Source organism: Crocodylus porosus, unplaced genomic scaffold (genome assembly GCF_001723895.1).
Source record: "Crocodylus porosus isolate Cpor-Errol unplaced genomic scaffold, CroPor_comp1, whole genome shotgun sequence".
Classification (NCBI taxonomy): Eukaryota; Metazoa; Chordata; order Crocodylia; family Crocodylidae; genus Crocodylus; species Crocodylus porosus.
In genome coordinates this window covers 37,300,727-37,306,550 of record NW_017728906.1, presented here as the reverse complement: position 1 = coordinate 37,306,550, position 5,824 = coordinate 37,300,727, and positions in this window count along the sequence as shown.

Sequence of the window (5,824 nt, the reverse complement as noted above, 5' to 3'; positions counted from 1 at the left end):
AAGTGGAGGTCCTGTATCTTGGCCAGGAACCTCCTGGAACGGTCCGACCTAGCTGACTGTTCCTCCTAGCAGATGTCCGGGTAATTGAAGTCACCCATGACAACTACATCCCTTGCCTTAAGTGCCTCTGCAAGCTGGCCCGAAAATTCCCGGTCCAGCTCCTCTTCCTACACTGGCAGCAGGAAGCTCCTGGCCATGGTTCTCTGATCAGGGATACAGGGCTTGGAAAGAGCTGCAGGGGAGGGGTAGGTCCCAGCCCCCTGCCCCACTCTGCCAGTGGGGCAGCTAACAGCTAGCTCACCTGATCAATACACAGGACTGGGACCTGCCCCAGACTGGGACAGTTCCCAACCAGCCCCAGGCTGCACAGGGAAGTCTGCACGTGCAGCCTACACCTGGCTGGGGACTACCTGAAACAGGACAGTCCCCAGCCATCCCTAGGTTGCATGTACTTCTCCACACAGCCTGTGGCTGGTTGAGAGCTGTCCTAGTCAGCTCTAAGTTGGGTGGGAAATTGTTCCCATTCAGGAAGCTCCCAGCTCCTGCTCCACAAATGCAATTGCAGTTACAGAGTGGGGGCTGAGGAGCTTGTTCCCAGCCCCCACCCTGTGATCGCAGAGCAGAGGGTTGGAAACAAGCTTCCAGCTTGTGTTCAGGGAGCAAGAGGCTTGGAGCTCCCTGCTACCTGGGCAGGGGGACATAGTCCCCACCTGGGCTTCTGTGGAAGAACCCACCCTGGCAGCATGCAGCTTCTGGGGGCAGGGAGCTATCTCCCACCCCATGGTGGATGGCTGATGAGGAGCAGATTTCGCTCCCAGTCAGGTGTCTACACAAGTGCTATGGCACTGTTACTAATTCCAAGTAAATTTGCTACTTGCATTTGCAGGTGAGCTGCATCTGGCCCATGTACTGCATCTTGCCCACGCCTGCAGTAGACTAATCTATTGCACAATAAAGCATCACCATCTACATGTGCGTACCATTTACAGTGCAGGAAATTAATCTACTGCACAGTTAGCTATTACCCGTAAATACAAGTAGTAAACTAAGTAGTAAACTAACTGCACAGCAGATACTGTACAATCGTGAATGTGAAGACACTGATTGGAAGCAAATTGTTCCCAGTCAGTCACAACACTAGGGGGCCACAGGAGATAGGCATTTCCCCAGGTCATGGTGCTACTCAGCTCCCAGCTCTCCTCCAAACAGTGCCAAGGTGGGGTAGCTCTCTGCCCCCTCTGTCCCATCCTGACACTGATCAGCTCCTGGATCTCTACAGGAGCCAAGAGTCAAGCAGTGCTGGGACTGGGGAGCTCTCTGCTTCCCCACATACCTGAGGGCTGGCTGGGAGCTGTCCTAGGAGCAGGACAGCTCCCAGGCAGCCTCCCACTATGTAGGGAAGTCCTACAGGGCACAGGGCTTGTCCCCAGGTAAATGGAGTCAGGATACCTCTGCAACAGCAGCTGTCTCCCAGCCCCGTGCACATCAGATGTGCATGGAGTCAGGAGATAGCTGCCACTGAAGGTGGCAGAGCTGTCCTGGCCCCATGGGAATTTGTCCTTTTTCCCTTACTTTCCAATGTATAGAAAAGATTTTTTAAAGGAATTTTGCTTTTAAGCTTAGACATATCAAGAATGTCAAGCTTGTTTATCTCCAGTTCCCTTCCCCCTCAACTTCCCCTAATATTTGTCTTGAGGTATCAAAGGCCTCTTGAGAGCAGCCTTAGGGGAACTATAGAGAAGGGATTGTTTCTGACCCCAGAAATAATGCATGTACGTGTGGAGACAGGTTGAGGAACAATGGATATAGTTAAACCAGAGAAAAGAAAATCCTTTGTACATCAGCTCAGTCCCCAGGAAAAGACTCATGTCAGCAAACAGAGCAACTTGATTTCCTTTCCATATGAAACCAAAGTATAGTCATTTCTATGCTTCTTTACTCTGCTAAAGTGGTGAAAGGAGCCTTAGTGTTGCTGAGAATTGGACCCCTAGGCCTGCTATGAAAGAAAAAGAAACATGCTTCATTTTTCCATTCTGCTTGCATTGGTTGCATTATCTCCTTTCATGTAACTCTTTTCTCATAAAAACTAGCCAGCATCACTGGCAGCATCCAGACTGCTTTCACTTTGTTGTTGTTGCTGTTATGGTCAAAGCAGCACAGTGGGCTGAATGATAGCCGTTTAAAGCTTATGCTCTTACCCAGTTGGATATCTGTCTAACATGCTGCATTTTAAATCAGTGGATCCACTAGAAGGCTTAGCTACACTGCTTCTTCGATCCAGACTGCCAATTTCATGCTGTCACAAACTATGGAACTGCAAAGAGGACAGCTGTAACATTCGCCCGGTTATCTAATCCCTCACACGAGCCACTGTGCACATGAGCCACAAGTTAATATGCAGCAAAGAAGTCATGGCAGCTTGGCTTTTTATTCACAAGGAAAAACAATCCCTATTGGCAGCTGAATAGACAGCCCCTCCGGGGACCAATTATTCTATTTTGTGCTGTACAAACGGCAGCAGTCTGCTGCCAGCTCCCTGGGGAGCAACTCCACGGGGCTTCACTAACAGGGGCCTGCCTGATCCTCAAGACACAAGTTGTTCTTCATGTCAAAACTGCTGCTAATGACACAATTAACTAACTGGGGACTACTGAGAAGCTCTTAATTAGGTAAACACTGTTCTGTGAAAAATGATTGCCCAGTTTTAAGCATACTGGTTCATGTCAGATTGTTAGAAGGTGAAGCCTCGTAGCATGAAACCAAAGCATCTTCCTTAAGGTCTAATTTAGGTGATAAAACTGTATTTCTACTGGGAATTTTTTTTAAGTATGAAATCTAAAGGAAGTATCAGGCAAAGCCTAAAAGTCATTGAGGCACTGCGTAAAGTCCTTAAAATATTTTGTTAAAAAAAGGGAGTTCTTAATTTAGTGCAGTAGTGGTAAACAACTACATCTATGGATAATCAAACTAAAATTAGAAATCTCTGAACCAAATCATACTAGAAAACTTATTATTTATTTTTCACTAGCTAGCAGGCGTGGTACTATCTGCTGTGCAAAAATAAATAAATTCCTGACTCAGCAAGCTTGTTACCTAAACGATGATTAACTTTCGAAATACTTAGTCACGCTGATTGTTTTTTTTAAATAATAACCCATTATCTTTAAATATTTTTCCTCACTCACGCAGTTTGCTCTCTAGCTTTGTGCATTGAAGCCTCCTCCACCCTCATTGTAGTAACTTGTGGTCACTAACCGATAAACTCACAGGCCTAATGGAGTAAGGGTTGGGGACCTGGGCATCTAATTCCCTTAGGCTTCCTAAAGACAGAATTTTCAAATCTTATCTCTGTAGGCATTTACAAGACCTAGCATGGCAGTAACTGAATATGGATCCCTGTGGTTACTGTTACTGAATGATTGTGGCACTCAAAGCTATGAAACTGTAAGTGATCTGGAGGACTGGGTGATATCGTGCTGCAACTGGTGTCAGTGAAGTAATATGATATAAATATCCAAGGTAGAGACAAGGGCATATCAGAGCACAACAAAGAACTTCACAGCATGGCCTTATTAAACAGATAACATCAAAGGAATCCTCATAATAAAGATCACAAATATTTGTTAGGGTTCAGCATAACAATATTTTTCAGTGGTTAGGTAGGGACATTTAAGGATCCTAAATGTCCTCTTTCCATCATTCTTTATTAACATAGTTTGCAGCCTGTTCCCTGGTCACATTTATTCTCATTTAAGCTCTCATCCTAAAGCAGATAAGTCATTTACTGGAAATGTTCTGATCTATGGAGTGAAGCACTTTGTAGTGATTAAATTTAAAATGCTGTATGTCATCTATGGTATTTATAATTCCAACTTTTGTGGGGGGAAATTAAATAAAATATCACTCCAAGTGTCTTAGGTTTAAATTTTAATTGTGCCAGAATCTCATGCTATTCTCTAAGATTTTTGGATAACAAAATTACCACACCAGATCAGAGCTGGATTCGTTTTAGTCCACTTTCTGCTCTGCAATAGCAGCTACCACTAGGAAATTCAGAGAATGGTGCAACAAATCCGCATGCGTGATTTAGTTCTCAGTGCACATATTTGCAGCGTGGAGCCTAATTCAGATACCTGGAAATCCTACTATTGAAAAAAAATGCGTCCCAAAAAAGCTGGGTGGCAAATATCGCAGCAACGTGTGCCATATGAAACTGGAACCTGGCTAGACAGAGCCACGCTCCAGCTGCTGACCAGGCTCTGTGCACCCAAATTGTTGCTGCTGAAGCCCCAGGCTGCCTCCAGGACCCCAGGTAAGGCTGCCTATGTGCTGGCCCCAGCCTCCCCTACCCCACCAAGAGCAATTTGCCCTGCACCAGAGCATGCATCGGGGCATTCCCTGGGGACAACTATCAGCGGCACAAATATGTGCTGTTGCTAGCCGTCCTTGAGGAAATGTGTGTGATCTTGTCTGGACACGCCCCTTGTGGCTACTGAATACAGGATTATGGCTGACCTTGATTGGGCTTCTGTATTTTAAACTGTTAAATACTACTGCTCTATTATGGTTTTAATATATAAAGTAATATAACAAGTTATGTAAAAGCCATTTGTTTCCTATTAAAATTATTGAATTGCCAGAGTCCCTGCTATGTCTGAGTTCAGGATACAACTCCTCAGTGGCAATGCATAGGGGGCTCATGGGGGTGCATGTGCACCCCATTAGAATGCTGGTGCACTCCCTGGTTAGGCGATGGGCAGGGGAGGCAGGCGGGAGCAACGGTGCTCCCCCCAGCAAGTGTCGGTTGGGGAGTGGGGGCACCAGGAGTTGTGTCGCACTTGCTTCTGGGTCAGTGTGATAGGCCATGGAGGACCTCCCCCCGCCCAGTCAGTAAGATCAGCTGTGGGGGGACCCCCACCCTGGATGGTGACTTGCCACTGGGGGAGCACGTGCCCCCCTGCCTCAGGAGGCATCAGTTGCCCATGCAACTCCTGGGTGTCCCCCCCTTAAGAATGGCACTGATCTAAAATAATGGATGTCCCCCATACAAAAGCCTTTAATATATAAAACTATTCATATTAAATATTAAAAACACAGGCTCAGTGTTGCCTTTGATCAATGAGTTCCACAGGTTATTTCTTTGCTGTGAATGTTTGGGGAAGTGCAGCAGAGGGAAAGAAGAGTAGAAATTATTCCTCTTCATCGGGGTTTCATATGTTGTCTCTGTTTGGTTGTACATTGGGTGGCCCTTGCACTGCAGGACAAACAGAGTGCCTAATCTCTTGTTCAGGTCACTCAGTATTTTACATAGCTTTTCCAACAGCACCTTTCCTGCCAACACGTACTGTCAGTATCTTATCTGTAAGACCTGAGAAGAACAGATCCAGGGCAGGAATTCCATCAACAAATTCAGAAAGAATCATCTACATGACTCAAGAAGACTACGGGCCAACGAGAGGTAAAGCACTGCTCGACCTGGTACTGGCTACTGGGGATGACCTAATCTGTGACCTAGTGATTGATGGGAAGCTGACAGTGACCTTGAGCTGATCACCTTCACCATCCACCGTAAAGCTGGCAAGTCAGTCAGCAACACGGAAGTCCTTGACTTCAGGAAAGCTGACTTTGACAACTCAGGAGGCTTGTCAGTGAGGCCCTAAGGGACCATGACCCCAGGGAAAGGGGAGTTCAAGAAGAGTGGTTGCTACTCAAGGGAGCAATCCTCAATGCACAAGCTAAGTCTATTCCATCTCAGAAGAAAGGCAGCAAGAGGACACAGCAGCCCCCCCCGGCTCTCCAGGGATCTAGCAGATGTTCTGAGGCT